Source organism: Taudactylus pleione, unplaced genomic scaffold (genome assembly GCF_031769625.1).
Source record: "Taudactylus pleione unplaced genomic scaffold, aTauple2 ptg001023l, whole genome shotgun sequence".
NCBI classification, from domain to species: domain Eukaryota; kingdom Metazoa; phylum Chordata; class Amphibia; order Anura; family Myobatrachidae; genus Taudactylus; species Taudactylus pleione.
The window spans coordinates 909,970-934,648 of NW_028285424.1; the positions used below are offsets into that span (position 1 = coordinate 909,970).

The window sequence follows — 24,679 nt, forward strand, 5'->3', positions numbered from 1 at the left end:
CTCTGGGCGTGCATTAATTATCCGCTGTGTCCTTGCTCGTAGCAGTGTCTGGAGATTGGCTGTGTCTGCGACACCATAGACTTACTCAGGGCGTGCATTAATTATCCGCTGTGTCCTTGCTCGTAGCAGTGTCTGGAGACTGGCTGTGTTTGCGGCACCATAGACTTACTCAGGGCGTGCATTAATTATCCGCTGCGTCCTTGCTCATAGCAGTGTCTGGAGACCGGCTGTGTCTGCGGCACCTTAGACTTACTCAGGGCGTGCATTAATTAGCCGCTGCGTCCTTGCTCGTAGCAGTGTCTGGAGACTCGCTGTGTCTGCGTCACCTTAGACTTACTCAGGGCGTGCATTAATTAGCCGCTGCGTCCTTGCTCGTAGGAGTGTCTGGAGACCGGCTGTGTCTGCGGCACCTTAGACTTACTCAGGGCGTGCATTAATTAGCCGCTGCGTCCTTGCTCGTAGCAGTGTCTGGAGACTCGCTGTGTCTGCGGCACCATAGACTTACTCAGGGCATGCATTAATTATCCACTGTGTCCTTGCTCGTAGCAGTGTCTGGAGACCGGCTGTGTTTGCGGCACCATAGACTTACTCAGGGCGTGCATTAATTATCCGCTGCGTCCTTGCTCGTAGCAGTGTCTGGAGACTGGCTGTGTCTGCGGCCCCTAGACTTACTCAGAGCGTGCATTAATTAGCCGCTGCGTCCTTGCTCCTAGCAGTGTCTGGAGACTGGCTGTGTCTGCGGCACCATAGACTTACTCAGGGCATGCATTAATTAGCCGCTGCGTCCTTGCTCGTAGCAGTGTTTGGAGACTGGCTGTGTCTGCGGCACCTTAGACTTACTCAGAGCGTGCATTAATTAGCTGCTGCGTCCTTGCTCGTAGCAGTGTCTGGAGACTGGCTGTGTCTGCGGAACCATAGACATACTCAGGGCGTGCATTAATTAGCCACTGCGTCCTTGCTCGTAGCAGTGTCTGGGGACTGGCTGTGTCTGCGACACCATAGACTTACTCAGGGCGTGCATTAATTAGCCGCTGCGTCCTTGCTTGTAGCAGTGTCTGGAGACTGGCTGTGTCTGCGGCACCATAGACTTACTCAGGACGTACATTAATTATCCGCTGCGTCCTTGCTCGTAGTTGTCTGGAGACTGGCTGTGTTTGCGGCACCATAGACTTACTCAGGGCGTGCATTAATTAGCCGCTGTGTCCTTGCTCATAGCAGTGTCTGGAGACTGGCTGTGTTTGCGGCACCATAGACTTACTCAGGGCGTGCATTAATTATCCGCTGCGTCCTTGCTCGTAGCAGTGTCTGGAGACTGGCTGTGTCTGCAGCCCCTAGACTTACTCAGAGCGTGCATTAATTAGCCGCTGCGTCCTTGCTCGTAGCAGTGTCTGGAGACTGGCTGTGTCTGCGGCACCATAGACTTACTCAGGGCGTGCATTAATTAGCCGCTGCGTCCTTGCTCGTAGCAGTGTCTGGAGACTGGCTGTGTCTGCGGCACCTTAGACTTACTCAGAGCGTGCATTAATTAGCCACTGCGTCCTTGCTCGTAGCAGTGTCTGGAGACTGGCTGTGTCTGCGGCACCATAGACGTACTCAGGGCGTGCATTAATTAGCCGCTGCGTCCTTGCTCGTAGCAGTGTCTGGAGACTGGCTGTGTCTGCGGCACCATAGACTTACTCAGGGCGTGCATTAATTAGCCGCTGCGTCCTTGCTCGTAGCAGTGTCTGGAGACTGGCTGTGTCTGCGGCACCTTAGACTTACTCAGAGCGTGCATTAATTAGCCACTGCGTCCTTGCTCGTAGCAGTGTCTGGAGACTGGCTGTGTCTGCGGAACCATAGACTTACTCAGGGCGTGCATTAATTAGCCGCTGCGTCCTTGCTCGTAGCAGTGTCTGGGGACTGGCTGTGTCTGCGACACCATAGACTTACTCATGGCGTGCATTAATTAGCCGCTGCGTCCTTGCTTGTAGCAGTGTCTGGAGACTGGCTGTGTCTGCGGCACCATAGACTTACTCAGGACGTACATTAATTATCCGCTGCGTCCTTGCTCGTAGTTGTCTGGAGACTGGCTGTGTTTGTGGCACCATAGACTTACTCAGGGCGTGCATTAATTATCCGCTGCGTCCTTGCTCGTAGCAGTGTCTTGAGACTGGCTGTGTTTGTGGCACCATAGACATACTTAGAAGGCTGATGGCCTCCTGATCTGCGTTCCATGTTTCCGGTTTTGTGCGTGAGCGGCGTATGTGAGCAGTCTCTAAGCACTGGGCGGGAGTGTTACACGAGCATATTTTTCCGTTAAAGATCACAGCTGCAATGACATTTGCGGACATCTCTGATCAGGCCCCTGGTGCGCATACTGCATCCGCAGCGCCAGGAGGGATCTGTATAGCTCCGCATATCTATGAATATACACAATATTTCCCTGAACGTGTTTTTTTTTTTGTATTTTCTGCCCATTTAATGACTTATTTACTTACTTCTTTCTCTGCCTCGGCCGCACCGGCAGATATGATTAGACCGCGCTTTATTTGTCAGACAGATGTCTATAAAAGTCTGAGCTTGTAAAAGTCTCATCGTAAAACCTTCTGCGAGAATAATGAAAGAAATCATCAGTCACCCCTGACGTTTAGATAACCAGCTATATACAGTGCGCTTGATAATGATCTGTTCGCAGAATAAAGTGTAATAACCCTTTGGAACTCTCCTGGTACTGCTCTGTATGGATAATGAGACTATACTGTATGCTCAGCACCTGTATGGATCATTAGTCCATCAGGCCGTGTAGAAAGTATCTATATTCTTATAATGTCCTATACTGTTTCCAGTGATTCTACAGAAAATATATATGCTGATGTGTCAGGGCATGGTGTGACTTGTAGTTCCACAACACCTTGAGAGACGCATTCTGCATGAAATTACATAAATGTGCTTTATAATATCCAATCAGGTATGAGCATTGAGCGGTGTAATGTATGATTTACTAATGAAAGCCAGTATTTGATTGATTGCTCTTTAGGGACTTGGGGCCTGATTCAGAGCCGGACGCTATTTGCGCTCGCTCGTTCAGAAAAAAGGGGCTGGCTATTCAAATGAACCGTTCGCTCTTTGCGGTCTGTTCACGCCTCTAGGTCTGAACAAGCGAACAAAACATGCGGTCGTTTTTTTGAAAACTACGCCCCCTGGCCGCTCGCATCCTACGTCATGTCCGCTATTTATTAGATTAATCGAGTACATCGACCAGCGTATGAACTGCTCGCTATTCTTGTGGTTGGTTTTTCCTACCACAATCTTGCGAGCAGCTCTGACTATAAAATAACCCAGTGACGTGGTCAATGACGCTGCTTTATTAATTATGCACACCCATAAAACGCCCGTTTTGACCTTTAAGCACGCCTGTGTTCGGATCTCCACTCCCCGTTTTCAAGCACCTTCCCCTGTTACCACCCACATACGCCTCCTCCTGTCACTCATATTAGCAGGCATTCGCTATTTAGCGAACAAACGATTTTTGTCCGCATTGACTGGTTCGCGCATGCGTATTACGATCCGTACGCATGCGCAGTTGGGCAAACATCGCTCGGAACGAACGAGCGGCCGCTTACGAGCGGCTCTGAATCAGGCCCCTTGATTGTAGTATTTATTTTGGGATAACCCTTGGATTCCTGTCTGTGTCTCTATTTATATGGCTTTGGTGACAATCCCCAACTCATTCTGCTCCCTTTGTGTTACTGTGAGCCTCATTTATCATGGTAAACCCACGCGCTGCGCTAAGGATGATGTTATCATTCTTGTAACATAATATAAATGACACATTTCCAGCGTCTTTTCCTGATACTCAGGTGGTGCTCTGATATTTACTTATGTTATATATATATTATATACAGATGCAACCACTGTCAAATGAATCACTGGTTATCTGATGTATCTTAAATGACTTCTACCAAGAGACGCAGTTTAGTAAATGGCTTATGAAGATAATTACCTGTATTACATTGAGGTATCGGTCAGATATAATGCAGGCTATATTTCTGTCCTACACTAGAAAACAAGCGTGGTAGGATTTCTTGTTTCATCCCAGGCACCCAGTAGGTAGGGTTACCCTGCACTGTGTGCAGAATGGTGGTTGAGCGGAACATATTCTGCCAGTATATTGTGGCTAGGATGACCTCTGCGGGTGGTGTCTGTGGCTCACAGATAGGTTTATTGCCCTCAGGTTGCATTAAGCACAGTTTCTGTACCAGTGATAGAGACATTAGATTGTAAGCTTATGTGTATGGCTGCGGACATCAGCTAAAGTCAGAACTATTGTGCTGTGATCTATCCTGCGGTTATAAACAGTCGCTAAATGTCTGAACCAAAAAATCCAAACCAAAGATGGATACTTCCATTAGCACCCAAGGGAATGACCGCTCCAGAACCGGTGCTAATGGTGGGAAGTAATTACCAGGGGGACAGGTGGGGCAATCTGTTGCTAGGACCCAAAAGGCCGTTCTTCTCTTCTGGGCACTCAGGTTGGGCACAGAGTGGATCACTTGTTGAGAGGGGTTGGAGGCAGATGTTGTCTTTTTGGTACATTATGGTTTTGGTAAAATAGATGAGCAGTCCCTAAATTCCATGCAAGGGCATTGGGATGTGAGCTAATAGCAACAACCTCCAAGGTGGTATTTTCTGAAATAGTAACTGTGCCAGGTGCTACGCTGGATAGACAGCGGGCACTTAGAGAGGGGAGTAAGTGGCTGATGAGATGGATGGTGTAGGAGGATTTTGGATGCTCCCCTCAGCTATATATTAGTATGTAGGTGCTGCTCCTTAGTACGGAGGGTACAGCTGTGCTGGGGGTGAAGACAATGGGGAGAGTATAAAGTGGTCACTGTGGGAGTGGTTTAAGGTGCGTCCGGCTCCGCTTCAGCAACCTATGCGGCTGACTTGCGCCAGGTCATCATAATCGGCGTGTATACAGTATGCAGCGGCCCCGTAGGCTTTGTACAGTTTATGCTGCGGTAATTGTCATAACTTCAGCTTCTCTTCACCCCGAAATTTCTGGAAACAAATGACCAATGGGAGAAAATAAGAGAGAATTGTCCCAAGTCTGTTGCTGAATTCATCGGACCCCTCCTCTCCACTCCCATGGGGCCCAGGCATGACACTATAAGCTGGGCAGGAAGACCCCCTGCTCGCTGAGAGGCCCAGGCATGACACTATAAGCTGGGCAGGAAGACCCCCTGCTCGCTGAGAGGCCCAGGCATGACACTATAAGCTGGGCAGGAAGACCCCCTGCTTGCTGAGAGGCCCAGGCATGACACTATAAGCTGGGCAGGAAGACCCCCTGCTCGCTGAGAGGCCCAGGCATGACACTATAAGCTGGGTAGGAAGACCCCCTGCTCGCTGAGAGGCCCAGGCATGACACTATAAGCTGGGCAGGAAGACCCCCTGCTCGCTGAGAGGCCCAGGCATGACACTATAAGCTGGGCAGGAAGACCCCCTGCTCGCTGAGAGGCCCAGGCATGACACTATAAGCTGGGCAGGAAGACCTCCTGCTCGCTGAGAGGCCCAGGCATGACACTATAAGCTGGGCAGGAAGACCTCCTCCTCGCTGAGAGGCCCAGCCCCCCCCCCCACGTGTGGTATCAGGGCCCCATGTTAGCAGAGCATTGATACATAGGAGATAACCTGGATAGATATGGGCCTATCCTGACACGGCGCATCCCTTACACCCAGCAGCAGCGTCATTGTCCCATGAGTGGCCGGATTCCTCCTGGCTTACATGGGGGTCTCCTGGTGCAGACCTCTTCCCGCTTCCTCTTCCAGGATTCCCACTTGCAAGTTAGTTGTATAAGATACTTCTGTGTTCTGCTTTGTGAGGGGCTTCCCTCGGATAACCAGGGTAAATAAACGCCTATTTTCCCAAACCCCTCCTTTAATATAAGTGACACTATGAAATGAGGGGAAGAGTTATCAGAGGCTGAAAAGCCGTATTAGGCACCTCACCCTGTCCATGTTCGGGGTTCCTGCTGGAGCAGAATGGGGAAGACAGCACCTGTTCTGCTGACGCCTTCATGTATAATGTAAGCGCAGAGCAGAGGCACCGCATTGGTTACAACATCAATGACTGCGCTCGGCACTTACATGTGGGGCTCATACCAAAAAAAGGCGTGTATGGGTATCCTGTAACGGTGTCATGTTCTTCTACGCCCGGGGTTGATCCCAAAGATTAGAATTACCTCCAGTAATGACCTCAGCAGCCACTCAGGGCATAATGTATATAACAGCGCAGTGTAAAACGGTAATAACGTATTAGTAAGCGGTATAAAATACATACAGCAATATATTAATAGAACAGGGTATCTGGCTTAGGGGGAGAGCTCTGTATCTGAACATCATATATCGCGCCTCTCAACAATCGCCAAGCCGGGGACAGGACAGCGGGCAGCAGTGTTTTTGGTGTAGACACACCCGGTGGTGCCTATAAATGCCATTTTTTTGTCACACAGTGGAGGCACCTGGCCCCCAAATACTACCATATGTGCTGATGATGGGGCAGTGGGACAGTCCTGCCAAAATTAGATAGACACATGCAATGACCGGGTCCTTCAGCCTTAGTAGTGCAATCCGGTGATCCCGCTCATACATGCACAGGCCCCTGACACATAGTGCAAGCCGGGGATCCCGCTCATACATGCAAAGGCCCCTGACACACAGTGTAAGCCGGGGATCCCGCTCATATATGCACAGGCCCCTGACACATAGTGCAAGCCGGGGATCCCGCTCATACATGCACAGGCCCCTGACACATAGAGCAATCCGGGGAACCCGCTCATACATGCACAGGCCCCTGACACATAGAGCAAGCCGGGGATCCCGCTCATACATGCACAGGCCCCTGACACATAGTGCAATCCGGGGATCCCGCTCATACATGCACAGGCCCCTGACACATAGTGCAATCCGGGATCCCGCTCATACATGCACAGGCCCCTGACACATAGTGCAATCCGGGGATCCCGCTCATACATGCACAGGCCCCTGACACATAGTGCAAGCCGGGGATCCCGCTCATACATGCACAGGCCCCTGACACACAGTGTAAGCCGGGGATCCCGCTCATACATGCACAGGCCCCTGACACATAGTGCAAGCCGGGGATCCCGCTCATACATGCACAGGCCCCTGACACACAGTGTAAGCCGGGGATCCCGCTCATACATGCACAGGCCCCTGACACATAGTGCAAGCCGGGGATCCCGCTCATACATGCACAGGCCCCTGACACATAGAGCAAGCCGGGGATCCCGCTCATACATGCACAGGCCCCTGACACATAGAGCAAGCCGGGGATCCCGCTCGTACATGCACAGGCCCCTGACACATAGAGCAATCCGGGGATCCCGCTCATACATGCACAGGCCCCTGACACATAGAGCAAGCCGGGGATCCCGCTCATACATGCACAGGCCCCTGACACATAGTGCAAGCCGGGGATCCCGCTCATACATGCACAGGCCCCTGACACATAGTGCAAGCCGGGGATCCCGCTCATACATGCACAGGCCCCTGACACATAGAGCAAGCCGGGGATCCCGCTCATACATACACAGGCCTCTGACACATAGTGCAAGCCGGGGAACCCGCTCATACATGCACAGGCCCCTGACACATAGAGCAATCCGGGGATCCCGCTCATACATGCACAGGCCCCTGACACATAGAGCAATCCGGGGATCCCGCTCATACATGCACAGGCCCCTGACACATAGTGCAATCCGGGGATCCCGCTCATACATGCACAGGCCCCTGACACATAGTGCAATCCGGGGATCCCGCTCATACATGCATAGGCCCCTGACACATAGTGCAATCCGGGGATCCCGCTTATACATGCACAGGCCCCTGACACATAGAGCAATCCGGGGATCCCGCTCATACATGCACAGGCCCCTGACACATAGAGCAAGCCGGGGATCCCGCTCATACATGCACAGGCCCCTGACACATAGTGCAAGCCGGGGATCCCGCTCATACATGCACAGGCCCCTGACACATAGAGCAAGCCGGGGATCCCGCTCATACATGCACAGGCCCCTGACACATAGTGCAAGCCGGGGATCCCGCTCATACATGCACAGGCCCCTGACACATAGAGCAATCCGGGGAACCCGCTCATACATGCACAGGCCCCTGACACATAGAGCAAGCCGGGGATCCCACTCATACATGCACAGGCCCCTGACACATAGAGCAAGCCGGGGATCCCGCTCATACATGCACAGGCCCCTGACACATAGAGCAATCCGGGGATCCCACTCATACATGCACAGGCCCCTGACACATAGAGCAAGCCGGGGATCCCGCTCATACTTACACAGGCCTCTGACACATAGTGCAATCCGGTGATCCCACTCATACATGCACAGGCCTCTGACACATAGAGCAATCCGGGGATCCCACTCATACATGCACAGGCCCCTGACACATAGAGCAAGCCGGGGATCCCGCTCATACATACACAGGCCTCTGACACATAGTGCAAGCCGGGGATCCCGCTCATACATGCACAGGCCCCTGACACATAGAGCAATCCGGGGAACCCGCTCATACATGCACAGGCCCCTGACACATAGAGCAAGCCGGGGATCCCGCTCATACATGCACAGGCCCCTGACACATAGTGCAATCCGGGGATCCCGCTCATACATGCACAGGCCCCTGACACATAGTGCAATCCGGGGATCCCGCTCATACATGCACAGGCCCCTGACACATAGTGCAATCCGGGGATCCCGCTCGTACATGCACAGGCCCCTGACACATAGAGCAAGCCGGGGATCCCGCTCGTACATGCACAGGCCCCTGACACATAGAGCAATCCGGGGATCCCGCTCATACATGCACAGGCCCCTGACACATAGAGCAAGCCAGGGATCCCGCTCATACATACACAGGCCCCTGACACATAGAGCAAGCCGGGGATCCCGCTCATACATGCACAGGCCCCTGACACATAGAGCAATCCGGGGATCCCGCTCATACATGCACAGGCCCCTGACACATAGAGCAAGCCGGGGATCCCGCTCATACATGCACAGGCCCCTGACACATAGAGCAAGCCGGGGATCCCGCTCATACATGCACAGGCCCCTGACACATAGTGCAAGCCAGGGATCCCGCTCATACATGCACAGGCCCCTGACACATAGAGCAATCCGGGGAACCCGTTCATACATGCACAGGCCCCTGACACATAGAGCAAGCCGGGGATCCCGCTCATACATGCACAGGCCCCTGACACATAGAGCAAGCCGGGGATCCCGCTCATACATGCACAGGCCCCTGACACACAGAGCAATCCGGGGATCCCGCTCATACATGCACAGGCCCCTGACACATAGAGCAAGCCGGGGATCCCGCTCATACATACACAGGCCTCTGACACATAGTGCAATCCGGTGATCCCACTCATACATGCACAGGCCCCTGACACATAGAGCAATCCGGGTATCCCGCTCATACATGCACAGGCCCCTGACACATAGAGCAAGCCGGGGATCCCGCTCATACATACACAGGCCTCTGACACATAGTGCAATCCGGTGATCCCGCTCATACATACACAGGCCCCTGACACATAGTGCAATCCGGGGATCCCGCTCATACATGCACAGGCCCATGACACATAGTGCAAGCCAGGGATCCCGCTCATACATAAACAGGCCTCTGACACATAGTGCAAGCCGGGGATCCCGCTCATACATGCACAGGCCCCTGACATAGTGCAAGCCGGGGATCCTGCTCATACATGCACAGGCCCCTGACACATAGAGCAAGCCGGGGATCCCGCTCATACATACACAGGCCTCTGACACATAGTGCAAGCCGCGGATCCCGTTCATACATGCACAGGCCCCTGACATAGTGCAAGCCGGGGATCCTGCTCATACGTGCACAGGCCCCTGACACATAGAGCAAGCCGGGGATCCCGCTCATACATACACAGGCCTCTGACACATAGTGCAAGCCGGGGATCCCGCTCATACATGCACAGGCCCCTGACACATAGTGCAAACCAGGGATCCCGCTCATACATGCACAGGCCCCTGACACACAGTGCAAGCCAGGGATCCCGCTCATACATGCACAGGCCCCTGACACATAGTGCAATCCGGGGATCCCGCTCATACATGCACAGGCCCCTGACACATAGAGCAAGCCGGGGATCCCGCTCATACATGCACAGGCCCCTGACACATAGAGCAATCCGGGGAACCCGCTCATACATGCACAGGCCCCTGACACATAGAGCAAGCCGGGGATCCCGCTCATACATGCACAGGCCCCTGACACATAGTGCAAGCCGGGGATCCCGCTCATACATGCACAGGCCCCTGACACATAGAGCAATCCGGGGAACCCGCTCATACATGCACAGGCCCCTGACACATAGAGCAAGCCGGGGATCCCGCTCATACATGCACAGGCCCCTGACACATAGAGCAAGCCGGGGATCCCGCTCATACATGCACAGGCCCCTGACACATAGAGCAAGCCGGGGATCCCGCTCATACATGCACAGGCCCCTGACACATAGAGCAATCCGGGGATCCCACTCATACATACACAGGCCCCTGACACATAGTGCAAGCCGGGGATCCCGCTCATACATACACAGGCCTCTGACACATAGAGCAAGCCATGCACAGGCCCCTGACACATAGTGTAATCCGGGGATCCCACTCATACATGCACAGGCCCCTGACACATAGTGCAATCCGGTGATCCCACTCATACATGCACAGGCCCCTGACACATAGAGCAAGCCAGGGATCCCGCTCATACATACACAGGCCCCTGACACATAGTGCAATCCGGGGATCCCGCTTATACATGCACAGGCCCATGACACATAATGCAAGCCGGGGATCCCGCTCATACATACACAGGCCCCTGACACATAGTGCAATCCGGGGATCCCGCTTATACATGCACAGGCCCCTGACACATAGTGCAAGCCGGGGATCCCGCTCATACATACACAGGCCTCTGACATAGTGCAAGCCGGGGATCCCGCTCATATATGCACAGGCCCCTGATACATAGAGCAAGCCGGGGATCCCGCTCATACATACACAGGCCTCTGACACATAGTGCGAGCCGGGGATCCCGCTCATACATGCACAGGCCCCTGACACATAGAGCAAGCCAGGGATCCCGCTCATACATGCACAGGCCCCTGACACACAGTGCAAGCCAGGGATCCCGCTCATACATGCACAGGCCCCTGACACATAGAGCAAGCCAGGGATCCCGCTCATACATGCACAGGCCCCTGACACATAGAGCAAGCCGGGGATCCCGCTCATACATACACAGGCCTCTGACACATAGTGCAATCCGGTGATCCCACTCATACATGCACAGGCCCCTGACACATAGAGCAATCCGGGGATCCCACTCATACATGCACAGGCCCCTGACACATAGAGCAAGCCGGGGATCCCGCTCATACATACACAGGCCTCTGACACATAGTGCAAGCCGGGGATCCCGCTCATACATGCACAGGCCCCTGACACATAGAGCAATCCGGGGAACCCGCTCACACATGCACAGGCCCCTGACACATAGAGCAAGCCGGGGATCCCGCTCATACATGCACAGGCCCCTGACACATAGTGCAATCCGGGGATCCCGCTCATACATGCACAGGCCCCTGACACATAGTGCAATCCGGGGATCCCGCTCATACATGCACTGGCCCCTGACACATAGTGCAATCCGGGGATCCCGCTCATACATGCACAGGCCCCTGACACATAGAGCAAGCCGGGGATCCCGCTCGTACATGCACAGGCCCCTGACACATAGAGCAAGCCGGGGATCCCGCTCATACATGCACAGGCCCCTGACACATAGAGCAATCCGGGGAACCCGCTCATACATGCACAGGCCCCTGACACATAGAGCAAGCCGGGGATCCCGCTCATACATGCACAGGCCCCTGACACATAGTGCAATCCGGGGATCCCGCTCATACATGCACAGGCCCCTGACACATAGTGCAATCCGGGGATCCCGCTCATACATGCACAGGCCCCTGACACACAGTGTAAGCCGGGGATCCCGCTCATACATGCACAGGCCCCTGACACATAGTGCAAGCCGGGGATCCCGCTCATACATGCACAGGCCCCTGACACATAGAGCAATCCGGGAACCCGCTCATACATGCACAGGCCCCTGACACATAGAGCAAGCCGGGGATCCCGCTCATACATGCACAGGCCCCTGACACATAGAGCAAGCCGGGGATCCCGCTCGTACATGCACAGGCCCCTGACACATAGAGCAATCCGGGGATCCCGCTCATACATGCACAGGCCCCTGACACATAGAGCAAGCCGGGGATCCCGCTCATACATGCACAGGCCCCTGACACATAGTGCAAGCCGGGGATCCCGCTCATACATGCACAGGCCCCTGACACATAGAGCAAGCCGGGGATCCCGCTCATACATGCACAGGCCCCTGACACATAGTGCAAGCCGGGGATCCCGCTCATACATGCACAGGCCCCTGACACATAGAGCAATCCGGGGAACCCGCTCATACATGCACAGGCCCCTGACACATAGAGCAAGCCGGGGATCCCGCTCATACATGCACAGGCCCCTGACACATAGAGCAAGCCGGGGATCCCGCTCATACATGCACAGGCCCCTGACACATAGAGCAATCCGGGGATCCCACTCATACATGCACAGGCCCCTGACACATAGAGCAAGCCGGGGATCCCGCTCATACATACACAGGCCTCTGACACATAGTGCAATCCGGTGATCCCACTCATACATGCACAGGCCCCTGACACATAGAGCAATCCGGGGATCCCACTCATACATGCACAGGCCCCTGACACATAGAGCAAGCCGGGGATCCCGCTCATACATACACAGGCCTCTGACACATAGTGCAAGCCGGGGATCCCGCTCATACATGCACAGGCCCCTGACACATAGAGCAATCCGGGGAACCCGCTCATACATGCACAGGCCCCTGACACATAGAGCAATCCGGGGATCCCGCTCATACATGCACAGGCCCCTGACACATAGTGCAATCCGGGGATCCCGCTCATACATGCAGAGGCCCCTGACACATAGTGCAAGCCGGGGATCCCGCTCATACATGCACAGGCCCCTGACACATAGAGCAAGCCGGGGATCCCGCTCGTACATGCACAGGCCCCTGACACATAGAGCAATCCGGGGATCCCGCTCATACATGCACAGGCCCCTGACACATAGAGCAAGCCGGGGATCCCGCTCATACATGCACAGGCCCCTGACACATAGTGCAATCCGGGGAACCCGCTCATACATGCACAGGCCCCTGACACATAGAGCAATCCGGGGATCCCGCTCATACATGCACAGGCCCCTGACACATAGTGCAATCCGGGGATCCCGCTTATACATGCACAGGCCCCTGACACATAGAGCAATCCGGGGATCCCGCTCATACATGCACAGGCCCCTGACACATAGAGCAAGCCGGGGATCCCGCTCATACATGCACAGGCCCCTGACACATAGTGCAAGCCGGGGATCCCGCTCATACATGCACAGGCCCCTGACACATAGAGCAAGCCGGGGATCCCGCTCATACATGCACAGGCCCCTGACACATAGTGCAAGCCGGGGATCCCGCTCATACATGCACAGGCCCCTGACACATAGAGCAATCCGGGGAACCCGCTCATACATGCACAGGCCCCTGACACATAGAGCAAGCCGGGGATCCCACTCATACATGCACAGGCCCCTGACACATAGAGCAAGCCGGGGATCCCGCTCATACATGCACAGGCCCCTGACACATAGAGCAATCCGGGGATCCCACTCATACATGCACAGGCCCCTGACACATAGAGCAAGCCGGGGATCCCGCTCATACTTACACAGGCCTCTGACACATAGTGCAATCCGGTGATCCCACTCATACATGCACAGGCCCCTGACACATAGAGCAATCCGGGGATCCCACTCATACATGCACAGGCCCCTGACACATAGAGCAAGCCGGGGATCCCGCTCATACATACACAGGCCTCTGACACATAGTGCAAGCCGGGGATCCCGCTCATACATGCACAGGCCCCTGACACATAGAGCAATCCGGGGAACCCGCTCATACATGCACAGGCCCCTGACACATAGAGCAAGCCGGGGATCCCGCTCATACATGCACAGGCCCCTGACACATAGAGCAAGCCGGGGATCCCGCTCATACATACACAGGCCCCTGACACATAGTGCAAGCCGGGGATCCCACTCATATATGCACAGGCCCCTGATACATAGAGCAAGCCGGGGATCCCGCTCATACATACACAGGCCTCTGACACATAGTGCGAGCCGGGGATCCCGCTCATACATGCACAGGCCCCTGACACATAGAGCAAGCCGGGGATCCCGCTCATACATGCACAGGCCCCTGACACACAGAGCAATCCGGGGATCCCACTCATACATGCACAGGCCCCTGACACATAGAGCAATCCGGGTATCCCACTTATACATGCACAGGCCCCTGACACATAGAGCAAGCCGGGGATCCCGCTCATACATACACAGGCCTCTGACACATAGTGCAATCCGGTGATCCCGCTCATACATACACAGGCCCCTGACACATAGTGCAATCCGGGGATCCCGCTCATACATGCACAGGCCCATGACACATAGTGCAAGCCAGGGATCCCGCTCATACATAAACAGGCCTCTGACACATAGTGCAAGCCGGGGATCCCGCTCATACATGCACAGGCCCCTGACATAGTGCAAGCCGGGGATCCTTCTCATACATGCACAGGCCCCTGACACATAGAGCAAGCCGGGGATCCCGCTCATACATACACAGGCCTCTGACACATAGTGCAAGCCGCGGATTCCTTTCATACATGCACAGGCCCCTGACATAGTGCAAGCCGGGGATCCTGCTCATACGTGCACAGGCCCCTGACACATAGAGCAAGCCGGGGATCCCGCTCATACATACACAGGCCTCTGACACATAGTGCAAGCCGGGGATCCCGCTCATACATGCACAGGCCCCTGACACATAGAGCAATCCGGGGAACCCGCTCATACATGCACAGGCCCCTGACACATAGAGCAATCCGGGGATCCCGCTCATACATGCACAGGCCCCTGACACATAGTGCAATCCGGGGATCCCGCTCATACATGCACAGGCCCCTGACACATAGTGCAATCCGGGGATCCCGCTCATACATGCATAGGCCCCTGACACATAGTGCAATCCGGGGATCCCGCTTATACATGCACAGGCCCCTGACACATAGAGCAATCCGGGGATCCCGCTCATACATGCACAGGCCCCTGACACATAGAGCAAGCCGGGGATCCCGCTCATACATGCACAGGCCCCTGACACATAGTGCAAGCCGGGGATCCCGCTCATACATGCACAGGCCCCTGACACATAGAGCAAGCCGGGGATCCCGCTCATACATGCACAGGCCCCTGACACATAGTGCAAGCCGGGGATCCCGCTCATACATGCACAGGCCCCTGACACATAGAGCAATCCGGGGAACCCGCTCATACATGCACAGGCCCCTGACACATAGAGCAAGCCGGGGATCCCACTCATACATGCACAGGCCCCTGACACATAGAGCAAGCCGGGGATCCCGCTCATACATGCACAGGCCCCTGACACATAGAGCAATCCGGGGATCCCACTCATACATGCACAGGCCCCTGACACATAGAGCAAGCCGGGGATCCCGCTCATACTTACACAGGCCTCTGACACATAGTGCAATCCGGTGATCCCACTCATACATGCACAGGCCCCTGACACATAGAGCAATCCGGAGATCCCACTCATACATGCACAGGCCCCTGACACATAGAGCAAGCCGGGGATCCCGCTCATACATACACAGGCCTCTGACACATAGTGCAAGCCGGGGATCCCGCTCATACATGCACAGGCCCCTGACACATAGAGCAATCCGGGGAACCCGCTCATACATGCACAGGCCCCTGACACATAGAGCAAGCCGGGGATCCCGCTCATACATGCACAGGCCCCTGACACATAGTGCAATCCGGGGATCCCGCTCATACATGCACAGGCCCCTGACACATAGTGCAAGCCGGGGATCCCGCTCATATATGCACAGGCCCCTGATACATAGAGCAAGCCGGGGATCCCGCTCATACATACACAGGCCTCTGACACATAGTGCGAGCCGGGGATCCCGCTCATACATGCACAGGCCCCTGACACATAGAGCAAGCCAGGGATCCCGCTCATACATGCACAGGCCCCTGACACACAGTGCAAGCCAGGGATCCCGCTCATACATGCACAGGCCCCTGACACATAGAGCAAGCCGGGGATCCCGCTCATACATGCACAGGCCCCTGACACACAGAGCAATCCGGGGATCCCACTCATACATGCACAGGCCCCTGACACATAGAGCAAGCCGGGGATCCCGCTCATACATACATAGGCCTCTGACACATAGTGCAATCCGGTGATCCCACTCATACATACACAGGCCCCTGACACATAGAGCAAGCCAGGGATCCCGCTCATACATGCACAGGCCCCTGACACACAGTGCAAGCCAGGGATCCCGCTCATACATGCACAGGCCCCTGACACATAGAGCAATCCGGGTATCCCACTCATACATGCACAGGCCCCTGACACATAGAGCAAGCCGGGGATCCCGCTCATACATACACAGGCCTCTGACACATAGTGCAATCCGGTGATCCCGCTCATACATACACAGGCCCCTGACACATAGTGCAAGCCAGGGATCCCGCTCATACATAAACAGGCCTCTGACACATAGTGCAAGCCGGGGATCCCGCTCATACATGCACAGGCCCCTGACATAGTGCAAGCCGGGGATCCTGCTCATACATGCACAGGCCCCTGACACATAGAGCAAGCCGGGGATCCCGCTCATACATACACAGGCCTCTGACACATAGTGCAAGCCGCGGATCCCGTTCATACATGCACAGGCCCCTGACATAGTGCAAGCCGGGGATCCTGCTCATACGTGCACAGGCCCCTGACACATAGAGCAAGCCGGGGATCCCGCTCATACATACACAGGCCTCTGACACATAGTGCAAGCCGGGGATCCCGCTCATACATGCACAGGCCCCTGACACATAGAGCAATCCGGGGAACCCGCTCATACATGCACAGGCCCCTGACACATAGAGCAATCCGGGGATCCCGCTCATACATGCACAGGCCCCTGACACATAGTGCAATCCGGGGATCCCGCTCATACATGCACAGGCCCCTGACACATAGTGCAATCCGGGGATCCCGCTCATACATGCATAGGCCCCTGACACATAGTGCAATCCGGGGATCCCGCTTATACATGCACAGGCCCGTGACACATAGAGCAATCCGGGGATCCCGCTCATACATGCACAGGCCCCTGACACATAGAGCAAGCCGGGGATCCCGCTCATACATGCACAGGCCCCTGACACATAGTGCAAGCCGGGGATCCCGCTCATACATGCACAGGCCCCTGACACATAGAGCAAGCCGGGGATCCCGCTCATACATGCACAGGCCCCTGACACATAGTGCAAGCCGGGGATCCCGCTCATACATGCACAGGCCCCTGACACATAGAGCAATCCGGGGAACCCGCTCATACATGCACAGGCCCCTGACACATAGAGCAAGCCGGGGATCCCACTCATACATGCACAGGCCCCTGACACATAGAGCAAGCCGGGGATCCCGCTCATACATGCACAGGCCCCTGACACATAGAGCAATCCGGGGATCCCACTCATACATGCACAGGCCCCTGACACATAGAGCAATCCGGGGATCCCGCTCATACTTACACAGGCCTCTGACACATAGTGCAATCCGGTGATCCCACTCATACATGCACAGGCCCCTGACACATAGAGCAATCCGGGGATCCCACTCATACATGCACAGGCCCCTGACACATAGAGCAAGCCGGGGATCCCGCTCATACATACACAGGCCTCTGACACATAGTGCAAGCCGGGGATCCCGCTCATACATGCACAGGCCCCTGACACATAGAGCAATCCGGGGAACCCGCTCATACATGCACAGGCCCCTGACACATAGAGCAAGCCGGGGATCCCGCTCATACATGCACAGGCCCCTGACACATAGTGCAATCCGGGGATCCCGCTCATACATGCACAGGCCCCTGACACATAGTGCAAGCCGGGGATCCCGCTCATATATGCACAGGCCCCTGATACATAGAGCAAGCCGGGGATCCCGCTCATACATACACAGGCCTCTGACACATAGTGCGAGCCGGGGATCCCGCTCATACATGCACAGGCCCCTGACACATAGAGCAAGCCAGGGATCCCGCTCATACATGCACAGGCCCCTGACACACAGTGCAAGCCAGGGATCCCGCTCATACATGCACAGGCCCCTGACACATAGAGCAAGCCGGGGATCCCGCTCATACATGCACAGGCCCCTGACACACAGAGCAATCCGGGGATCCCACTCATACATGCACAGGCCCCTGACACATAGAGCAAGCCGGGGATCCCGCTCATACATACACAGGCCTCTGACACATAGTGCAATCCGGTGATCCCACTCATACATGCACAGGCCCCTGACACATAGAGCAATCCGGGTATCCCACTCATACATGCACAGGCCCCTGACACATAGAGCAAGCCGGGGATCCCGCTCATACATACACAGGCCTCTGACACATAGTGCAATCCGGTGATCCCGCTCATACATACACAGGCCCCTGACACATAGTGCAATCCGGGGATCCCGCTCATACATGCACAGGCCCATGACACATAGTGCAAGCCAGGGATCCCGCTCATACATAAACAGGCCTCTGACACATAGTGCAAGCCGGGGATCCCGCTCATACATGCACAGGCCCCTGACATAGTGCAAGCCGGGGATCCTGCTCATACATGCACAGGCCCCTGACACATAGAGCAAGCCGGGGATCCCGCTCATACATACACAGGCCTCTGACACATAGTGCAAGCCGCGGATCCCGTTCATACATGCACAGGCCCCTGACATAGTGCAAGCCGGGGATCCTGCTCATACGTGCACAGGCCCCTGACACATAGAGCAAGCCGGGGATCCCGCTCATACATACACAGGCCTCTGACACATAGTGCAAGCCGGGGATCCCGCTCATACATGCACAGGCCCCTGACACATAGAGCAAACCAGGGATCCCGCTCATACATGCACAGGCCCCTGACACACAGTGCAATCCGGGGATCCCGCTCATACATGCACAGGCCCCTGACACATAGAGCAAGCCGGGGATCCCGCTCATACATGCACAGGCCCCTGACACATAGAGCAATCCGGGGAACCCGCTCATACATGCACAGGCCCCTGACACATAGAGCAAGCCGGGGATCCCGCTCATACATGCACAGGCCCCTGACACATAGTGCAAGCCGGGGATCCCGCTCATACATGCACTGGCCCCTGACACATAGAGCAATCCGGGGAACCCGCTCATACATGCACAGGCCCCTGACACATAGAGCAAGCCGGGGATCCCGCTCATACATGCACAGGCCCCTGACACATAGAGCAATCCGGGGAACCCGCTCATACATGCACAGGCCCCTGACACATAGAGCAAGCCGGGGATCCCGCTCATACATGCACAGGCCCCTGACACATAGAGCAAGCCGGGGATCCCGCTCATACATGCACAGGCCCCTGACACATAGAGCAAGCCGGGGATCCCGCTCATACATGCACAGGCCCCTGACACATAGAGCAATCCAGGGATCCCACTCATACATACACAGGCCCCTGACACATAGTGCAAGCCGGGGATCCCGCTCATACATACACAGGCCTCTGACACATAGAGCAAGCCATGCACAGGCCCCTGACACATAGTGCAATCCGGGGATCCCACTCATACATGCACAGGCCCCTGACACATAGTGCAATCCGGTGATCCCACTCATACATGCACAGGCCCCTGACACATAGAGCAAGCCAGGGATCCCGCTCATACATACACAGGCCCCTGACACATAGTGCAATCCGGGGATCCCGCTTATACATGCACAGGCCCCTGACACATAGTGCAAGCCGGGGATCCCGCTCATACATACACAGGCCTCTGACATAGTGCAAGCCGGGGATCCCGCTCATATATGCACAGGCCCCTGATACATAGAGCAAGCCGGGGATCCCGCTCATACATACACAGGCCTCTGACACATAGTGCGAGCCGGGGATCCCGCTCATACATGCACAGGCCCCTGACACATAGAGCAAGCCAGGGATCCCGCTCATACATGCACAGGCCCCTGACACACAGTGCAAGCCAGGGATCCCGCTCATACATGCACAGGCCCCTGACACATAGAGCAAGCCGGGGATCCCGCTCATACATACACAGGCCTCTGACACATAGTGCAATCCGGTGATCCCACTCATACATGCACAGGCCCCTGACATATAGAGCAATCCGGGGATCCCACTCATACATGCACAGGCCCCTGACACATAGAGCAAGCCGGGGATCCCGCTCATGCATACACAGGCCTCTGACACATAGTGCAAGCCGGGGATCCCGCTCATACATGCACAGGCCCCTGACACATAGAGCAATCCGGGGAACCCGCTCACACATGCACAGGCCCCTGACACATAGAGCAAGCCGGGGATCCCGCTCATACATGCACAGGCCCCTGACACATAGTGCAATCCGGGGATCCCGCTCATACATGCACAGGCCCCTGACACATAGTGCAATCCGGGGATCCCGCTCATACATGCACTGGCCCCTGACACATAGTGCAATCCGGGGATCCCGCTCATACATGCACAGGCCCCTGACACATAGAGCAAGCCGGGGATCCCGCTCGTACATGCACAGGCCCCTGACACATAGAGCAATCCGGGGATCCCGCTCATACATGCACAGGCCCCTGACACATAGAGCAAGCCGGGGATCCCGCTCATACATGCACAGGCCCCTGACACATAGAGCAAGCCGGGGATCCCGCTCGTACATGCACAGGCCCCTGACACATAGAGCAATCCGGGGATCCCGCTCATACATGCACAGGCCCCTGTCACATAGAGCAAGCCGGGGATCCCGCTCATACATGCACAGGCCCCTGACACATAGTGCAAGCCGGGGATCCCGCTCATACATGCACAGGCCCCTGACACATAGAGCAAGCCGGGGATCCCGCTCATACATGCACAGGCCCCTGACACATAGTGCAAGCCAGGGATCCCGCTCATACATGCACAGGCCCCTGACACATAGAGCAATCCGGGGAACCCGCTCATACATGCACAGGCCCCTGACACATAGAGCAAGCCGAGGGATCCCGCTCATACATGCACAGGCCCCTGACACATAGAGCAAGCCGGGGATCCCGCTCATACATGCACAGGCCCCTGACACATAGAGCAATCCGGGGATCCCACTCATACATGCACAGGCCCCTGACACATAGAGCAAGCCGGGGATCCCGCTCATACATACACAGGCCTCTGACACATAGTGCAATCCGGTGATCCCACTCATACATGCACAGGCCCCTGACACATAGAGCATGCCGGGGATCCCGCTCATACATACACAGGCCTCTGACACATAGTGCAATCCGGTGATCCCGCTCATACATACACAGGCCCCTGACACATAGTGCAATCCGGGGATCCCGCTCATACATGCACAGGCCCATGACACATAGTGCAAGCCAGGGATCCCGCTCATACATAAACAGGCCTCTGACACATAGTGCAAGCCGGGGATCCCGCTCATACATGCACAGGCCCCTGACATAGTGCAAGCCGGGGATCCTGCTCATACATGCACAGGCCCCTGACACATAGAGCAAGCCGGGGATCCCGCTCATACATACACAGGCCTCTGACACATAGTGCAAGCCGCGGATCCGGTTCATACATGCACAGGCCCCTGACATAGTGCAAGCCGGGGATCCTGCTCATACGTGCACAGGCCCCTGACACATAGAGCAAGCCGGGGATCCCGCTCATACATACACAGGCCTCTGACACATAGTGCAAGCCGGGGATCCCGCTCATACATGCACAGGCCCCTGACACATAGAGCAAACCAGGGATCCCGCTCATACATGCACAGGCCCCTGACACACAGTGCAAGCCAGGGATCCCGCTCATACATGCACAGGCCCCTGACACATAGTGCAATCCGGGGATCCCGCTCATACATGCACAGGCCCCTGACACATAGAGCAAGCCGGGGATCCCGCTCATACATGCACAGGCCCCTGACACATAGAGCAAGCCGGGGATCCCGCTCATACATGCACAGGCCCCTGACACATAGTGCAATCCGGGGATCCCGCTTATACATGCACAGGCCCATGACACATAGTGCAAGCCGGGGATCCCGCTCATACATACACAGGCCCCTGACACATAGTGCAATCCGGGGATCCCGCTTATACATGCACAGGCCCCTGACACATAGTGCAAGCCGGGGATCCCGCTCATACATACACAGGCCTCTGACATAGTGCAAGCCGGGGATCCCGCTCATATATGCACAGGCCCCTGATACATAGAGCAAGCCGGGGATCCCGCTCATACATACACAGGCCTCTGACACATAGTGCGAGCCGGGGATCCCGCTCATACATGCACAGGCCCCTGACACATAGAGCAAGCCAGGGATCCCGCTCATACATGCACAGGCCCCTGACACACAGTGCAAGCCAGGGATCCCGCTCATACATGCACAGGCCCCTGACACATAGTGCAATCCGGGGATCCCGCTCATACATGCACAGGCCCTGACACATAGAGCAAGACGGGAATCCCGCTCATACATGCACAGGTCCCTGACACATAGAGCAAGCCAGGGAACCCGCTCATACATGCACAGGCCCCTGACATATAGTGCAATCCGCGGATCCCGCTCATACATGCACAGGCCCCTGACACATAGTGCAATCCGGGGATCCCGCTCATACATGCACAGGCCCCTGACAAATAGTGCAAGCCGGGGATCCCGCTCATACGTGCAAAGGCCCCTGACACATAGAGCAAGCCGGGGATCCCGCTCATACATGCACAGGCCCCTGACACACAGTGCAACCCGGGGATCCCGCTCATACGTGCACAGGCCCCTGACACATAGTGCAAGCCGAGTATCCCGCTCATACGTGCAAAGGCCCCTGACGCATAGTGCAAGCCAGGGATCCCGCTCATACATGCACAGGCCCCTGACACATAGTGCAATCCGGGGATCCCGCTCATACATGCACAGGCCCCTGACACATAGTGCAAGCCGGGGATCCCGCTCATACATGCACAGGCCCCTGACACATAGTGCAAGCCGGGGATCCCGCTTATACGTGCACAGGCCCCTGACACAGGATCACGCTCATACATGCACAGGCCCCTGACACACAGTGCAAGCCGGGGATCCCGCTCATATATGCACAGGCCCCTGATACATAGAGCAAGCCGGGGATCCCGCTCATACATACACTGGCCTCTGACACATAGTGCGAGCCGGGGATCCCGCTCATACATGCACAGGCCCCTGACACATAGAGCAAGCCAGGGATCCCGCTCATACATGCACAGGCCCCTGACACACAGTGCAAGCCAGGGATCCCGCTCATACATGCACAGGCCCCTGACACATAGTGCAATCCGGGGATCCCGCTCATACATGCACAGGCCGTGACACATAGAGCAAGACGGGAATCCCGCTCATACATGCACAGGTCCCTGACACATAGAGCAAGCCAGGGAACCCGCTCATACATGCACAGGCCCCTGACATATAGTGCAATCCGGGGATCCCGCTCATACATGCACAGGCCCCTGACACATAGTGCAATCCGGGGATCCCGCTCATACATGCACAGGCCCCTGACAAATAGTGCAAGCCGGGGATCCCGCTCATACGTGCAAAGGCCCCTGACACATAGAGCAATCCGGGGATCCCGCTCATACATGCACAGGCCCCTGACAAATAGTGCAAGCCGGGGATCCCGCTCATACGTGCAAAGGCCCCTGACACATAGAGCAAGCCGGGGATCCCGCTCATACATGCACAGGCCCCTGACACACAGTGCAACCCGGGTATCCCGCTCATACGTGCACAGGCCCCTGACACATAGTGCAAGCCGAGTATCCCGCTCATACGTGCAAAGGCCCCTGACGCATAGTGCAAGCCAGGGATCCCGCTCATACATGCACAGGCCCCTGACACATAGTGCAATCCGGGGATCCCGCTCATACATGCACAGGCCCCTGACACATAGTGCAAGCCGGGGATCCCGCTCATACATGCACAGGCCCCTGACACATAGTGCAAGCCGGGGATCCCGCTCATACGTGCACAGGCCCCTGACACAGGATCACGCTCATACATGCACAGGCCCCTGACACACAGTGCAAGCCGGAGATTCTGCTCATACGTGCACAGGCCCCTGACATATAGTGCAGAACGAGGGCCTCCGAAGAGTCAGGGGCATCGGCTATTGGCGGTCGCCGGTCTGTGACTTTATGGAAATGCCGTACGTCTATGTGGCCGAATGTGCAAGGACTGAGACGCCCA

General features: G+C 56.0%; 1 protein-coding gene across 4 annotated transcripts in view; it reads left to right on the forward strand.

Annotated features, from left to right (window-relative positions):
* Positions 1–24,679, forward strand: part of PDE2A (phosphodiesterase 2A) — a 794,043-nt gene that overhangs the window by 619,511 nt on the left and 149,853 nt on the right. The gene's annotated exons all lie outside the window — the stretch shown is intronic.